Here is a 19,106-nt window from a genome sequence, read left to right on the forward strand (position 1 = left end):
TATAATAGCAGGTTACTGCCCATAGCCGCATGGATCCTGCTGCACTGGGCTCTCGGGGCAAATGGCCGTACAAAATTCGCATAAGAACCGCTCGAAATTCCGGGAAGCTATCGTCAAAAACTGGAGAGCTAACGTCCTAGATTCGAGACATCGATGGTCATTTCAACCACGACACTTCATTGGCGCGGTCACGCAGTTCTTCTTCTCCTTCTCCTCCTCCTTCCTCTTCTTCTCCTCCTTCTTCTTCTGCTCCTTCTCCTCCTTTTTCTCTTCCTCTCCTCCCCTTCCTCCCCCGTCTTCTTCTTTTTCATCTTCTTCTTCTCCGTCTCCTTCTTCTTCTTCTCCTCCTCCTTTTTCTTCTTCTCATCATCCTCTTCCTATTCCTCCTCCGTCTCCTTCTTCTTCTGCTCCTCCTCCTTCTCCTCCTTTTTCTTCTCTTATTCCCCTTCTCCTCCTCTCCTCCCCTTCCTCATCCTCCTCCGTCTCCTTCTTCTCCTCCTTTTTCTTCCCCTCATCATCCTCTTCCTATTCCTCCTCCGTCTCCTCCTCCTCCTCCTCCTCAGCTGTGAGACTCTCAAATCTCCAGATTTCTTTTTCAAATATCGTGACTTCTCTTCCCGTTACTTCCTCAGTTCTTTCACCCAGCCAACATCGAGTGGGTTCCTTTATGTTCGTTGTTAGGAGAGTGGGAGGTGACATTTGCTAAATGGTGGGTAACTGTTACTTAACTATAAGGAGTTATGGTACGGAGTGGCAACAGAGTTTAATCAATCTAACTTTACACGCTGACATTCTTACATTAGTTTTCCATTCCGTATCAAAGCAAGCGATCTTAGTTCTGCCCCCTTTCTACTTGTGAGGTCATGTCCTGGAACCGTTTTGTCTCTAGACAACAGAGGTTGTATGTCAGAGCGCACGCGCTGCTTTGCTCCTTTCCGGTGGCTTTTAACAAAGGATTCTGTTGGAGCCAAGATTCTCACAGCGGTGACAATTAAAGCACAGTGGTTATGTACCATCTTATTTAGATTTAAAAATCTTACAAATTTTGCCCATATAATCAATTTATGTCACAATTCTCAGAATAAAAGCAATTATTTCCCTGAACACCACTAACTGGTCCGTCTTTATGATATAGATACAGTGTGTTGTCTACGAGATAAGCACTACATTTTAAAGCACACATTATTTAGAATAAATTCTTGCTTCAGAGGTTAAGTCTAAGGTTTTCTGGCATGTGACGTCGCGTAGTTTGGTGGAAACTTACCAACGTTGCTACCCCCATCTCCAGAGGAGAATAAGTCTACTCTGAAAATGGAGCAGCAAGTTCCTCCGAAACGCCAGAACCTATGTACCAAACTACGGGAGTCACATCCAAGAGGACCATGATTAGATATGTACGTATTTGGAAGCCGATTAGGTTTGTCAAACAAAACAACAAATAATATATCAGCACGAAAATGAACGCAGTTTAGGGGAGTTCAGTACAACCTACATTATCACAACCAAAAACAAGAACAAACTCCGTGGCTCGAGTCTGCAAGCGAACTATACTGACCGAGCGAAATTAGTGCCAACTTAAGCGGACAAAAGGTGTCGCTTGGTCAGCACAACGAATCCCCACAGCCGTTAATCTCGGTTTTCTAGACCGGAGCCGCTATTTCCTTGAAATAGGTCCTCAAATATCCCCCACGAGGCTGAGTGGACCTCGTTCAAGACCCACTATTTCTCCGAAAATCTGGTAACGCCGGGAATCGAACCCGGACCTCTGGAACTGTAGGCAGGAACTCTGACCACTAGACCACAGAGGCGGTCATTTTATCATAACCAATTTAGATACAGATCGGTTTCCACTCATCTCCATCTTCAAGGTGACCGCAATGTTTGCATTAAAACGCTTCTAACTTCAAAGTAAGGGGCCATTCTTGGAAAGTCTTCACACGATTGAATCATAATATAAAAATAGCCAAAACATTTTTGAGCAGTGGCGTAAACCCCGCTGAGACTTTAATGGGACGTGCCGTCATTCATTTGAGCTTCGTTACTGTTAACTGCCCTTGTCCTCTCTCTTATTCCTTTCCAGTCCTACATGTTATCGAATGATGCGTCAAGGTTTAACACCATCTCCCAAGAATGACACGCACAAATATTCAATACAGTATACTATACTTATCCACATAATTGGATTTATTGACCATTTTCAGGTCGTCAATACAAATAATACTATCGATATTTCCACATTTTACAACACCACGCTAAGTATTTTCAAAATCGCAGTGTCTTCACAATTAGTTGTCTGGTAACGGCTTCTAACAATTGTTATTCCTCTGCTTCCGTGTTCATGTGGTCTCTGAAAGGCGGCTCCATTCCAACTGAACTACTCTTGCTTCAATTGTCCTCTTTATAATCCCTTTGCATGTACTGAGTAGAACACACCGTTTCCAAAAGTACCCCTGTTGTTGCATACGTATCCGTTGCCGTGGGAACGTGTTGCCCAAGCCCTTGCATAGAATCGGCTCTACGCGCTACACTAAATTCAGCAGACTCGTTCTGTAGCTCAAAATCTTCCGTCTTCCAGTGTCGTACCTTCAAAAGCAAGAGATTAATGACTATAGGTCTCAGACCAAGAAATTTTACCTACCGGTTTTGTCTTGTATGGGTGTGCGACTTGTTCTCTCTCTCTCTCTGATCTCCCCCTCCCCCTCTCTGAAAAGACAGAATATAGTTTGGATTAGCGATGATTGATAAAGGAGTTCTCACAAATGCTGGATCTGTAAGTTCTCTCAGCAACGATGTTGAAGAATAAGCCCGTCATCTTCTGGAACGTGACTTCTGGTATAAGTTCACCTATGTTTCAGTCGAAGATACCGCCTCCATCTTCATGATAAGCAGGAAACGAACAAGAAACAAGCAGCTTGCTACCTTCGGTCCGAAGATACCGACAATAGGGCGGGAACTTCTACCAGTCTATACGGTATCACATCCTGGAGACAGTACACTTCAATTATCAAAGAATTTACCGACGTTTCGGACTGTCGTGCTTCCTGCATATTATATTACGAAGATAGAGACAGAAGGTTCTTTTAAAACGTCAATAATTGGCTTAAAGACTTCGCAGCGTAACATCCCAGAAGACGGAAATCTTCAGTCACCGACATAAGAACAATTATATAGGTAGTCGTAATTGGTGCTCTTCGTCAAATATCACCGAGGTGATCATATCAAAGAATATGAGATTTGTGGGGCATATAGCAAGCATGGGAGCTGAGAAATATATTGTAATTTTTTTTCAGAAAGCATTATGAGAAATGGTTATTTGGGAGATAAGCGTAGATGAACGGAAAATATCCCAATTGCATACAAATAAATGGAAAGGTTAACTGTTGGACAATTCGGTTACTTGTCACCGTTTTACTCGCAATTCGGTTTGAAGCTGATGACGAAATGAGAAATCGTAGACTGGGCAAACCGCCCCCTCCAGCGCACTTCCTTCACACCTTGACCGATTAACTGGTAAGCCTGCAACTTACTGCATCTCGCTCCCTTCACTGATGAGTCACCAGTAATAATATGGGTCCACATTTGGGGCACTACACGAGGGACTCAGAGAGACACGGCCTTCAACTAAAGCCAGACAAGGTGAATGACTCAGTAACTGGGGCACGACAGAGGAACCTGAGAAGCTGATTCATCGAATGATTCATCAACTAACAACCAATATGATCACAGAATCCCCCCGTGATATGGAAGGGACAGGGTCCTAAAAATGTGTCCTTATACTGAGAATCCGCAAGTCGAATCCCATTTTTTCGCTATTTCTCATGATATAAATTGAGATGTGCCCCTATGCAATTTTGTTCTTCTTACACAAGTTACGCTAAAACATATCTTAACTCAGCACCAATAACATTAAGCACAAAAGTAAACTTAAAATCTCTCAAATACAAGCACAAATTCGCGTAATTTAATGAAGATGGAAACAGCAACCACGTCATCAGCCAACCCCTTTGTCACTAACGCTTGCGCAGAGGCTGGCCAATGGCAAGTTACGTACCTTGTTCCGTCATCGACGCACGCGCATATGCAACTGAACTGGGCAAATCATCATTTGCTTAAAAGAATTAGGCTGAATTTGTGCTGTATCTCATTTCGTAAGAATAAATTAATAATCAACCTAATTTTCCCTAGGCCCTAATGGCAAATACATAACCTTGTGATGAATTTTATGGTCATTTTATTTAAAAGAGCTACCGGTAATTAAGCGGCCGGAAAGTGTAGATGACCACTCTACAAACGTCGAAATTTGGAATGCGTGGAGCTTTACCTATATGTATTCTATATGCCTTAGTGTCGTGGGGATTAGGCATAGGGACAGCTTTGTTCTTTGTTCAAATGGCAGTGACGGTGTAGAAAAAGATTTTGAACTCGACAACTAGTACTATTTGTATTCTGCAAGCCATATTAACGGATCGCTTCAGAACTGCAATTAATGACTGTTATAAACGAGCAAATGACTGCACTCTAGCGGTCGTATTTCTACATCAGACCGCTTTCAATGTGTGATCTGTTGATTTTTCAAGTTGAAGATAACCGTGCACCTACCTAACTACCTAACTTCCTACTGTTGACCTACAAGTTTGCACGGCGTTACACCCAAGAGCAACGCAATCTTAATATTCACCGCCGTGACAACTTCAGATCTCACATAAGTGTTTCTTCTATATAAAAAACAAACAAATTCCGTGACTTGAGTCCGCAAGCGAACTATACCGAACGAGCTACCGCCGCTTGTCGGCGAAGTTAGTGCCAACTTTAACGGATAGAGGGTGTCGTGTGGTCAGCGCAACGGATCCCCACGGCCGTTAATTTCGGTTTTCTAGACCAGAACTGTTATTTCCTTGAAATAGCTCCTTAATTATCCTCACGAGCTGAGTGTACCCCGTTCCAGACCCACTACTTCTCAGGAAATCTGGTATCGCCGGGAATTGAACCCGGACCTCTAGGTCTGTAGCCAGGAACTCTGACCACTATACCACAGAGGCGGTCGAATCTTCTACACGAAGTGCAAACAATTTCCCGTTAAAAGTTTTGTTTTTCATTTCCATCTCTGTGATAACTGTTTTTCTTTATTAGAGATAATATTACACCAATTACTACGTGCATCTGTACTGTGGAGGTTAGATTGTCTTCTTTCAATAGACGCAGGTATCTTCAAATCCAGGTTCCATTTCAGTCACGCTTTTGTACGGAAATATAAAGCATTTCTTTTTTTCCTTACTCTCCACATTTCCGTGTTCATATTTCACAAATAACAAACACGGAGTAGGCGATAAAAACAAAAATTAGACGAAATTTTAACACTTCACGTGACACAAGTCGTATATGACCACGTGATTTAGCCATGTAGAAAGAATGATTGGAAAGGGAATAGAGGGAAGGAAATCAGAATTAACGACAAAGGAAAGAGACCTATGAGACGAAACAGGAAGATATAAAGAAGAGGAAAAGAGAAGAAGAAGAAGAAAACAGTGTGGATGGATAAAAGGGACTGGATAACTTTCGTGCATCGAAACGCATTAGCTGAAGACATACACAACTCCGGGATTATATATAAGCATAAACTGTCAACAGGGACATATTCATGACGTGTACACATGGACGCCAGCAGGGCAGAACCAGGCATTTTCCCCCTCTTGATTTTTGAAAAAGAATCACAATTGATGAAAAGATGGAAATATACCAAACATCAGTACCAAAATTAATTGCCTTTCATAAATCTCTCCTGAATTGACAGACGACTCTCTAAATGGCTTAAACCTAAGGGCTGGAACACACACAGCGACATCGGTCGTACGACGTCCGTACGGTTCGTGTCGTATAAAGTAGTAGAATATAAAGTGTAGTCTTAGTTTTCATACGTGACGACATGCGACATCTACCGTACGACAGTCGGGGAACAAAGAAATGTATTTGGTCGCTCTAGTGCGAAAAGGAGGTCGTACGGCAAAAAAAAAATCGTACGACATTTTTCCTTACGACCGATGTCGCTGTGTGTGTTCCAGCCCTAAGTTTGTAAGAAGTTAGACTTTGTGGCTGATCCCCTCCCACAGAAATCCTGGCGATTCGTATCGTGTACACTTATAAATTATATAATTCTTGTCATTCTGTATCAATGAATTTAACTATTTTCATGCTATGAGCGAAATGCATTGCACAGAATTACTGGTACTTTCAGACATGAAAACTTTTCAAACTGAAATGTGCCAATTTAAGGGCTGCTATGTGATTTTGGTCAATTAACAGTATAAGATGTGGTTTTCGCCTATGAGCCCAATGTAACAGTAGTGGACATGGATTCGTAGCGTTTCCGGGCTTTGTCCAACGTCGGATGTTCTTAAAAAATTACAAAGTTTTCGAAATTAGATCTGTTTCTGTATTCAGAGAAAACCACTGGAGAGGCATGTACATATCTGGGTCCGATAGAAAGAGCAAATCTAATTTACCGTGGAAACGGATCAAACTACTATTTCCCCTGAAGAAGGATGCATCAAGTTTCCGAAATGTTGTGTTATTTTAGAATTTCATTCAATGGAAAAAGCAAAGAAACTCAGTAACCCTGAGTGTGACACGCCTTCGCTTTAGAATTGGAAACTAGACTTGTTTTCAAGTGGAAATGGTTAGAGACAAGGAAGGCTGCAAGCTGCTGACGAAACTTCTTCTTTGTATGCAGAACATCGCCCGCTCGGACCACGTTCAACATAAAACTACTTTGCCCAAGTTAACAAAAGTTACATCGAAGCCAGTTCTTGAGAGAGAGAGTCTTAAAGTAATAACATCACAAACGAGGCAAACAAGTGCCAAAAAATAGATAAATACAAAAAACAAACCAGGCCCAAACTTGAGGCTACGTCTGATATACCGGTATTTTTAAATTCATTTTGCCTCCCCCCCCCCCTTTCGGTACCTTGCAAAGATAAATGAGTCTCGCTATCCGAAAGGAGAGCGGCCCAACTGACCAACCCAAACAGAAGACAACAGGATTTTGAATAAATAACGCCCGTACTATACGTCACGTGAGTGGTGACGGCTCAACAGCACAAAAACGACGGGACAACCATAATCACTCTTCTCAGCTACAATTTCGATTCAAGTGTCTGTCGGTCAGGAGGTGGAGGTTCTGTTGAATTGAAAATGCGACAGAGTAGCCAATCTAAAGAAGCTAAGGCAAGATATAACGCCGTGTATCCTGGTAATTACCGCCGTTACGGAGTACCTTGTTACTGAACATTTACAAGGCAGGAGAATGTTTGGTAGGACGTCAAGTGTAAAGTAGAACCGTGCAGTCTACGTCGTCAGCCTATGAACGAGTCTAGCAGAATATTTTGTGGGTTATTCTCACGACATTATCAGACTAAATATGGCATCGAATGACGTCACAGATCAGTGATGAATTGGAAAAGGATTTGCAAAAACGCTCTCATGGCTCAGTACAATTAATATCCTGGAATATGCCTGGCGGGCCTGAATAAAACCAAGAAAATCAAGCCATGATTACCAACGACATGCACAAACATACTGACTGCATCTTCAAGGTTGAAGGGAGTCTGCTTAAAAGTTACCAACGCTTCGGAAACCCTAAGTACTCCATCTTCAGGTTAAGAGACTGTCAAAAATTTGCAACAGTTTCCAAACTCTGCCTCCATCCTTAAGGTAGAAAAGATTCGAGCTTGAAGATAGAGGCAGAGGAACTCTTAAGAAACTTTGGTCAGACTATACGGCGTTACATCTGACAAGTCTGTAATTTTCGTGTTTCTCTACCCTCAGGTTGGAGACAGCAGGTTCTTCCAAAACACTGGCAAATTTCTACCCGAGTTGCTAACAACTCATTAAAAGTATTCTTCAGTTTGAGTTAAGTTTTAGGTAGATTTGCACCGATATAAGCATCCGACATTCTACAAGTTCTTCATTGGACTTTCTACGTATCGCGAACGGAAACAAATTAAAAGAATACCGAAATCCCATGAGCAGGAACAACCATCTTTCCGAGAACCTCATTAAAATGTTCGTGCAAAGGACGCATAAACAATTTCCAGATCCTCGACCGTCCCTACGGCAAGATTTCAGGACATTAAACTGCACAAGAAACACATTTTCTTTCCGATATGGAATTACTTTAGTTTGGCCCCAATACTCGTGCCCCGGCCAGTTATCCATCAAACAAGTTGAAACAGATTGTAATGCTACTCCAGACAATGGAACAGAGGACTGCAGTGCTGTGTAACTATTCATCCAGTTCCGAACTGCATCAGAGATTTCAAGAGTTTTGTATAAAAAGGGTTTTGAGTTTGGTGAAACTAACGATATACGTTCATAAACCGACAGATAAAAGTACATCATGTTCTTATATCTGTAAACCGAGCGTGTGCTTCGTGTTCACAAGTGGTACACCACAAAAACATACCACTTGCCATCAGCCAGAACTGCAACTACAGAAAACATTGTCGGCCGGTCAGTGCATTGGTCTTTTGTCTTGCAATGCAATGCAATGATTCCAGTCCTTATAATAAAAAAACCTGACTTTATAATTTCGATTAACAAAGTGACGATAAATTATTGACAAAGAATGTCGTACATCGGACATGTTGAGTAAAGTTGTCCCTGTGTTTTACAAACTAAGGACTGTCCCATGAAGATATGGGGGAGTGGAAGTATAGATCCATGTATTTTTTGACACTCGGCACTAGCTGGAGGTGAGTGTTCAGCTTTACGCCCTGGCCACTTTATCCAACTGGTGCTTAAAATTTTATTTCATATCACAGGAAGCACAATGCGTCTCATTATATAGGCCCTTCAGGGAAATAATTTCTTTTTATTGTAAGAATGATAAGAAATATCTAAGACATCGATTCAGCAAAACGTAAGTTTTTTATGTTCAGGCAGATGGCTGATTGTTTGAAAGGTTAAACACTACCTTCACATATCTATAAGCACTTAAGTTGGAACGACGTTGTTAAATAACACAGCAATGACTCGAGTTAGATATGAGCTGCGCTCAACGGTTCGCACGCATTTTTTTGGGATATCCAATATCCGATATTTTGTGGGTGCTGTAATTTTGGGCATACATTATAGTATATTATTGTTATTCCTTCCAGAAAAAAAATGTCTCACATTCTCGTATCAGTGTATTGAAAATGCGCTGACAATTAATTTTTTTTTTAAATTCGCTTAGTGGGGGGTGGAGTCCAACTGGGTCCACTCGGTACGGCCACTGATTGGCCTATTGAACCTGCCCCGGGTGATTATGATGATGGAGAATTTGGTGGAATGAAGATTGGCACGGGAAACTGAAGTACTAGGAGAAAACCCGCCCAGAGCCACTTTGTCCACCACAAATTCCACTTGACCAGACCCGGGATCGAACCCGGGCCGCCGCGGTGGGAAGCCAGCGACTAACAGCTTGAGCTATGGCGCGGCCTGTTTGTTAACTGGTTTCGCCTAGCGTACTCAGAAGACCGTAGCGAACCAATAGAAAGAGGAATGAATTAGTAACGGCCCTAAAGAAGAGAGAGATGAGGAGAGGAGCTTGTGGGATCAATGACAGATGTCGGTAGACCCGAAATACAAATAAGAGCCAGTAAATAGGCCACAAATGAAAGTAAAATAGCTGCAATGGACGCAGTAAGTTTTCTACGTGTGTACTGCAGTCACAGGGGAGGGCTAAGGAAACTGATAAATTACTTCATCTATCGTTGCTTCCTTGGCTAGGGGCACACAGTTCACGGGGCTTGTTAGGAGGGCGCAGGTGCGAAATGTGGTAAGGGAGGAAATCACAACAACAGAAACCCACATCCTCACCCTATGCTACCCTATATTAGTTATACACAATCAATATACAGTTATATACATTTTAGTAATATCACAATTAAAGAGCCGACTGGTGTCGGATTACACATTGCACCTTCTTAGACGATTCTTGGACCTCATCTTAGCCTTCCTTTCACCCAGTTGCGGGTCGCTAGTCTCCTCCTCCTATTCTACTCATCCACTATATATATCTTTACACATCCCTGCAGCTAGACACACCCTCTGTTGTCTCTATATTACACATGTCTACCTCTGAATTTCTCTGATGAATCACTCTTACGCCTTGTACACTTGTTGTAACGTTCCTAATTCAAGCCCATTTGGGAAGTTACACTTTAATAATATCACAGTTATTAAGCATGGAGATAAGAGTAGTTTCACTTACTTTGCGTTGAGACTGCAGACGGATGGCATTGCCCGACATCTAGTCGATGCCTCTTCCAGCATGGCCTTCGGCGACAAATGGCCAAAATTACTGTTTGAATCGTTTTGATAATAATTTGCTCTCCGGGTTATATACCTTTATTCTTGCTAACTCATTACTTTCCCGGGGGGTGCAGGTCCGCTTCCAATGACGTCTTATCCAAAGGGGGCTGCTCTCGTTGGGTAGGATCCGTAGGGGTGTACACGCCCCTTTTCTGCTAGTCCATTTGGCTAACACTTTTACGTGCAAACGTTCCCCCATCTTTCTCAAGTGTAGATTTTGTAGAGTTTGCATGTCGGCGTACCTTCAACGTCATTCTGCTGACTGGACATCGACGCGTCAAAGGCTAACGTTTGTCTAACTCCATACGCAGAAATTCCTTGAAGTTTCTTAATCCTTCTTACATCCTCTTTCGTACGTCTTGCAAGTATTTCCCAAAACTAATTCTATTCTAGCCAACATTTTTCCCCTAAAATAAAAATTAAATATTCTTTTAACATGTTACCGGGAGTCGGCCTTCAGGGCACAACAGCGTGTATCACTAGGTAGTAGCACAGTCAAACTTCATGAGAGTCTAGGTAGCTGACGCGCATGCGCATGTTCAGAGACTGCTTTCAGTAGTCAAAATGGCGACCGTGCTTGAGGAGTGTATTAACGAAGAACAGCGTTCTGTTGTGCGTTTTTTGGTGGGCAAAAGAATTCGATGTAAAGGATATTCATAAAGAATATTTTGTCATATTTTGTATTTTGCTCTTTAATTATTTTTGTTTATTTCTGTGTACTCGTGCTAACTTTGTAATTGGCCACTGTGCTGTTAAGTTTGCACTTAAATAAACATGAATTGAATTATTATTATGGCTCCAGGGCCCTTTGTTGGGCCTTGGCTTCTTTTTAAATTTCTTAATCCTATATACAGTCGGTAGAACTCCTTGGACGGGGGATCAGCATGTCGCAAGGCCGCTACCTACACAGGGAACAGCATAAATATAATAAACGGGCACAGACAAGTATGCATTGAGTGGGATTCGAACCCACGATCACTGCATTCGAGCGGGCGAAGATAATTCATGCCTTAGATCGCGCGGTCACTGGGATCGACTCCAAAATACAACTTACATTTCATAAACATCCGATCACACAGTAATATTTTTTTTTCCCCGTGGCACTTCAGCCCCAGTGGGCCTAGGCCTACCTCAATGAACTTCTCCGTTTCACTTCGGTTTTTTTTTTCTAGATCTTACACATACGGTAGGACTCCTTGGGCGAGTGATCAGCTCGTCGCAAGGCCTCTACCTGTACACAAACACAGAAAAACGCACACAAACATCCATCCTCTGAGTGGGATTCAAACCCAAGATCCCGGCTTCCGAGAGAGCGAAGACAGCGCACCCCTTAGATCACTCGACTACCGTGACCGGCACACAGTCATAATTAGAGGACTAAAAAAAGCTATGCAATACCTTAATAAAAATGTCCCTCGAGATATTGAATTAAACGGTAGTACAAAACTTTCGTTAAGGTAAGGCTCAATGATCAATTCATTTCACTGGTGAGACAAAAATTCTACTGGCCAGACATTTCTGTACATGGGAACCAGTACCTGCGCAGATCACTACAAATGCCTACTTACCGTCGTGTTACATATGAAGCATAAATGCAACACTGTCTCTTATATTACGTTGTGTGTGTGTGTGTGTGTGTGTGCGTGCGCGCGCGCGCGTCATACCGTTTACTATTCACATGGCCGTCTCGAAAACTGCGGGGAGATTACAAGAGAGAGAACGGGAGAAAATATTAAAAAAGAAGCCCTTAAATTCAAAGATTTTTCATTCGTCACAGACGAGCAAACGAGTGAGTTTGTTGAGACCGAGCGAATGGTCCTGTTCAACGTCTGAGAGTTACTAATCATCTCCTTATTTTACACAGTCTTACGGTTCATTCGCATGTTCGTAAAAACATCGCCCTTGGATCCTATCACGAATCAATGTTTTTGTTATGTACAGTAATCTGGCGTAAACGCGTCCCGTCACAACACCATTGTTAGCATAATCCAAATAATTTTCTTATGTAAGAAGAAATGGAGAGGTAACTTGGCCTGGTCTCAAGCGGTCCATGCACGTGCCAGCAAACCTGTGTTCTCTCCCCCAGACGAACACATGTAATATTCTGTCTTTAGGAGAAACAAAGCGGGACATTTGGCTAGACAGACAGACGGACACATGGGTTCTGTTAATTAGATGGATACGTAGATAGAAGAATGCCGTCTTGTAGGATGTGGCGCCGTGTAGTTCTTGTGTCAATCGACGTTTCGGAGGAACGTATCGCTGCAGCAACCTGCTCACGCTGGTTCCTCACTCGTAGATTTTTACCATGAAGATGGAGGCGATACGTTCCTCCGAAACGTCGGTTAACACAATATATACACAGCGCCACATCCCAAATGACTGCTTTCTTCATAGTCACCGCCATGAAAACCTCAGTTCTTATAGATACGCAGATAGATGGATAGACAGACGAACGGACGGACAGACAGACAGAAAAACAGACGGACGGACAGACAGTCAGATAGATTGATGGATAGATGGAAAGACGAACGGACGGAGAGCTAGTCAGATGGAAGGACAGACAGATAGATATACGGAGAGATAGACGGGCAGAAGGCCGGCCGGACGGACAGACAGGCAGTCAGATAGATAGATAGATGGATGGATAGCGGACAGACAGACAGATATACAGACAGACGGACAGACATATACGGACAGGCAGACGGGCGGACGGACGGAAGAACGGACAGAGATAGATAGATAGAAAGATACTAGCACGTGAGCACCGTCTCCGAAGCTTTCTCCTCTCTGGTGCGCATGCCTCAGTGAAGGCCCGTCTCAGTTCTACTCGTAAAACGTGCAAGAAGCTGCTTATATCAGTAAACTTTTGTCGCTGTTGTTCTGACGCGTTCCGTCCAAGCAGCTGGCTTGCAGACAGTTCTATACACAGGTCGTGTTGGCGTCACGGCGCCAATGTGTCTCCCAGACGCATGAACACAGCATTATGTACATTAGAAAACATATTTCCATACAGATATATAGATCCTGGAGCTGAGTCCTTTTTAACAATATAACAGTCGCTCGGAAAGTCAAGAAATAACCCACAATTTATGGGGCCCGACTGTTCATTAGCATACCTGTATACACGAAGGTCCACCACTGCTACCTAAGTTAATTCAAGTCAACCTAGTCCACACCCTAAAACCGAACTTCTTAAGATTCGTTTTTATATTGTCACGTATAAGGGTGACTATAGACGGGGTTTTGTATTACATGATTGCATTTAGTGCATCTTATACACGTATTTAAGACTCGGGACTACAGGTAACACAGCGCTATCGCTCATCTGCTCACTTTACAGTTCGCCGTTACATACACACTAGGATTCTGTCTTCAATAGCCGTATCCTTGCAACGGATTTATAACAGTCTCACTGTCACTTCCAGTCACACAGAAAGTCGTCTTGTCATTTCTTCTCAAGTCGCTTAGACTGCCATGTCCACAACTCGAACCATTTCTTGACAACAACCAATTCAAACAACCTTCTTCAACTGAACTCTTTCAATTTCTCACAACTAACTCTTCTTAACCGAACCCTTCTTTATAACCACTTTCCATGGACCACTCATAAAACACAGCTTCTATTGTTAGGGAGGCGTGTTAACTAATCCGTTGCCTAACAGTGGACGTCCTATTATTACGTGTGTTTGCTTCCGCTGGAATGTGTTTACCGGGTCGTTGCCTGGCAATGGGTATACACGTCACAATATTATTGTCTCATCTACACCTAGGTCCTTCAAGTGGTATATCCTATTCAGGTTTTCTGATAAAACTTTGTATTCATTCATCATCTCTCGCATGCGTACTGCATGACTGCACTATCAATGTCAACATTCTTGATTTCCTCATTCCACTGATATCTGGCTAGAGAAAACGACAGACCGGGACGGAACAGCGGTACAGAGCTGTACCACTCGAAACTTCAGCACATTCTTTGGCGTTTCAGGGTTCGATTCCCGAGGAGACAGGGACTTGCCTCTTCTCCACGGCATCTAGGTCGACTCTGGAGCGAACCTACCAGTAGTTACCTGTTCAATGGGTACCGACAGCTTTTCCCCGTGGGCAAAGAGGCCAATGGGTGACATTGATATCTGAAGGGTCCAGTGTACAAATGGTAAGTTTCCACTTCACAAAATTTATGAAAACATCGGAAAAAATCCTTATTTGGAATGAGACAACGGCGTGGCTTCTCATTGACTGTGACAGCGCAATAATTCGCTCCGCCAAATACATTGGACGATTCGTTTTATAGGCCTATAGGAATTGTTTTGGAAGAGACTGTGGACCTGTCGTCTTGACAGATTACTGATGATGATGATGATGATGTAACAACGTAAAACTGAATTTCGGCCAGACCTGGGGCTTCTCACTGCCGAGGTTTGGCTCAATTTAGTGCAAAGGTCGAGAAACCGTGGAGTTATATCTCCAATTCCAATTACATTTTCATAGCATTGTGCTGAAGAACAGTGAGCACATTATTCTGGACCCCCTACAGAATCCAATTTCCCGCTTTGGTTATGTCATTAGCTACTTTCCTTATTTTGAATAAAAATGAAAGTTTGGCTTATGCGATCTCCATGCTGTCTGTGTATCTCTTTATCTCTCCCCCACAATCAAACTTTGGATGGCTGAACCAATCTGTATGAAACTTTGTATATATGTATCATTGCACGTGAAACCATCTCAACGGCGTACTTCATGAATCGCTCCGATCAGTCTGTGTGTCTACATGCGTATCCCTCTTTCATTGCTAGGCAACGGCCCGGTAAAAAAATTTTCGCCGCAGTGAACACACATGCAACAACAGAAGGACTGTTGGCCGTGTAGTTTCCTATGCGGTCCTTATCGTGTCAAGGAAAGTAGGTTAATAGTTCTTCCCAGAACTTCTAGCTCTATTTCACTCCAGAATTCAAATTTACGCATTTGTCTCTGTAGAAACAACAAGACGCAAAATATCTGCACTAGACATGTCTGGAAAGGTTCCACAGTGAGACAGGGACACCATTAATTGTTCACAGACGTTACTGTGTTACGTAGCAACACTGTTGCTTAGCGACACGAAAGGCGATAATTATCGACAGCATGACCTGGACTAGACTGTCTCGTATTTCCCATCTAGCAGCGCTGCATTTCTTGCTCTTTTTGTGTTTCCTTCTCGTTTGTCCTCAATTCGATACTTGCAGGCTGCACATTGCTCTCACAATGAGGCTATAATCGACTTAAAGTGTGTAATTAAACAAAATCGACAAACTTTCGGAAGGGTGGTCGATAATATCAGTTACAATAAAAATATTCCAACGCATAAAATCTGTCGCAGAACCTCGCAGTGAAATGGTTACCATTTTTATGTACTTCGTATTCTGGAAATATCGGTTTCGATTCTCGGCTTTAAGGTCGGATTCTCCTGAGGTTAACCGTGGATCTCCTCGACCCCATCAGACACATTGTGCATGATAATAAGATACTGTTAAGTGTATGAGGGCTATGCGGGGTTTGGATTGGTAGTTGGAGTTACTGAACACTTCTAGATCGTAACTACAAATAAGTGTAACACTATGGCTAATTTTCACATTCTACAAATCACAAAACACACACTAAATCTTTTCAGTCTGCTGTGTCATCACCAGTTCTTTCCTGTTAACGGCTTCTAACAGGAGATTATTTAGCTTCTGTGCTAGTAGTAGTAGTATGTGTAAGGGGTGGGCAATAGAATTCGACCCTCGCACTGTGACCTTCAATGATCTATTGTGCTTCCCATTTGGATTAACCCTTTCTTAATCCCAGATTTGGAATCAAATGAGAGGCTTTATTTATGGGGGCGTCATAAAAGCCACTTGGATTAATAAAGAACTTGCCCAGGTGACGAAATTTTAAATAAGCTATGGCCTCACAATCACACAGCTTCTCTGTTAACTGTACGCACTATGTATTCTCTTCGCAGATTCCCTGACAACTGACCAAGTGCAATGCTGGTGCCCTTTTCACACAGAACTCCTAGCCTTCTCTTCACAGACTAACTTACAACTGACTCAGTTACTCAGTCAGAGAGTCAGAATTACTTTAAGGCTGGCGGTTTACCGTCAATCATTTCATCTTGGCGACAAGCCCCTTGAGACTCACGACCAGAATTTTTTTTTCAACTGAACACTTGGGGTTATAGTCCATATTTAACAACCTCTCCTAAGATATGATGGGTCTATCGTTTACAATTGCTGATGTCCCTCGCCAGCGCAATCATTCTCGGGTCCAAGTCCCGCTAGACTCATGACACATTTTACTGTATCAAATTCGAGACTCCCCCAACCTGGAGAGTCAGGTCCCCGTATTTATATCCCCCAGGAACAGGGTAGCCATTTATAACCCCAGGCACTAGGTCCCTTTTAATTGCCTCCTATGACTCTCATGGCTACGGTGGAGGTATTCGAACCCGCCTCCAATTCAGCTGGTGTCCTCGTTATATATTTGACACGGACAGTATAGAAAACACCGTTTTCAACAGTTCCTCTATTGTTGCGTGTGGACTGTTAGAGCGGGAACATGTTTGTTTGTAAAGGCGTTACTCAGTAACGGCTACGTATACTTGCTTATTAAGAATCTGTTGCCTAGCAGTGGATATTGTTTCGAGGTCGTTACCCAGTAACGAGTCTGAACGCTACAATATTAATACTTGCTTCCCGATCCCCCCGTAATTTACAAATTGCATTGAGTCTTCAATTCGATGTTGAATAAAATCTCAAGACTTGAGAATCTATTTATAGTTCACTTAACGACGCTAACAGAGCCTCAAGCTATTTGACGTCGAAATGTAGCATGATCGTTGAATGACGGAAGAAATGTGAAAAGAAACTGCCATGGTTTTATTTAAAGTGCTACCCGCCATTTGCTTGGAGATAATGAGGAAAGCCACACAAAGAAGCCAGTCAATAATAACCCGGAAGAAATTCGAACTGAGTATCTCCTGAATAAAGTCAGAATCCTTATTGCTCGTGTAAACTTCCTTGGTTTCTCGGGAAGCCATCATTAAATAAACCTAGTATTCATGGAGATTGCCAAATTTCTAACTCCATGGAGCCGAGCCTTTCGTGAGAAGCCGCCAGTTGTGCAGCTATACAAGAAATTCCCAGCATTTTATGGAAACCCGAAGGTTCATTATCGTGTTCACAAGAGCCCTCTACCGGTCTCTATCTTGATCCAGATCAATCAAATCTATACCACCCCATTCTATTTAGCTTAGATCGCTCATCCAAAAAAGAAATCAGTCCAGGTCCGAGGTCCTTAGTGGCATTTCGTAACAAACTTATTTTTTTACGGTGAGGGGTTGTTAGCCCCACGCCCAATTCCCAATCTGGAAGACCAACATTGTCGGCTGTCCGCAACTACTTACTCTATATATTCGGAGCTACCCTCCATACCTGGAGGGCGTCTCCTCGATCCGCAACCTGAGGACGCGCCATGCCGCGGTGACAAGGGACCCACCTAACATCCGCAACTTGAAGACGCGCTATGCCGCGGTGACAAGGGACCCACATAACATCCGCAACCTGAGGACGCGCCATGCCGTGGTGACAAGGGACCCGCCTAACATCCGCAACCTGATGACGTGCCATGCCGCGGTGACAAGGGACCCGCCTAACATCCGCAACCTGATGACGNAAGGGACCCGCCTAACACCCGCAACCTGAGGACGCGCCATGCCGTGGTGACAAGGGACCCGCCTAACATCCGCAACCTGAGGACGCGCCATGCCGTGGTGACAAGGGACCCAACTAAAGCGGAAGGCGATTACCTACTTTTTATTATTCTTCTTTCTTCTCTTCTGGGAATGCCTCTGCAGTTCTTGAAGAAGTAAAAAGGGAGGATCTGATAGGGATTCATGTGGCTCTGGATACGGATGAGTGAGGACTCTTGTGAACACTATAACGAACCTGCGGGTTCCGTAAATGTGGGGAATTAAGTAATTAGTAGCTCCAGGTGACGTATCCTACTTCCTGTGGTTACTCACGTCGTTCCCATCTCTTTAAATTTTGTTAAAATTAATGTCGTGGCCGTAGTATGCAGGTTTTAAGGTTCTCACAGGGGTGGTTACGACGAGTTCTATCTTCTCGGATATAACGCCGTTTAGTCCGTTAAAATCGGACCGACGTTTCGAAAGAACATACCGCCTCTATCTGCAGGATCGACTCTCCACTTTCTACCTGATTTCGCGCTGGTTCCTTGCCTTGATTATTCTTCGACGCTGAAGTTGGAAACACTATGATCACCTGAAACATCGGTTGACTTTCAAAAGACTAAACGGCGTAATATCCCAGAAGATACAACTCTCCATACATCAAAGGTGTTTGAAATTATATCTTCCCGCTCTCAGAGTTTAGGCATGAATCCTAGGCTTCCAGAATATGAAAGGGAAGCGCCAACCACTACATCAAGAGGTTCGTTGATGTTGTACAACCTCCTCGGTCATAAATCTCTCTCTCTAATGCATTTATCCTTCAAAGAGCATGAAGAGACGTTATGTATTGTTCGCATCATAATAGTGCCATAAGATTCATGTATCTTCCTCGCTTTAACGACACATTACGTTCATGTAGCTAGCATTCCCAGCGCACGCTTGTCTGGACTCCCACCCTGTGGGTCGGCAACCTGCAGTGTCTTTATTTGTATGTTTAAGAGCACTCAGTAACCAGCTGCACATCCTCCATCTAGTTAACAGGACC

Source organism: Cryptotermes secundus, unplaced genomic scaffold, assembly GCF_002891405.2.
Source record: "Cryptotermes secundus unplaced genomic scaffold, Csec_1.0 scaffold31, whole genome shotgun sequence".
Taxonomy (NCBI): Eukaryota; Metazoa; Arthropoda; class Insecta; order Blattodea; family Kalotermitidae; genus Cryptotermes; species Cryptotermes secundus.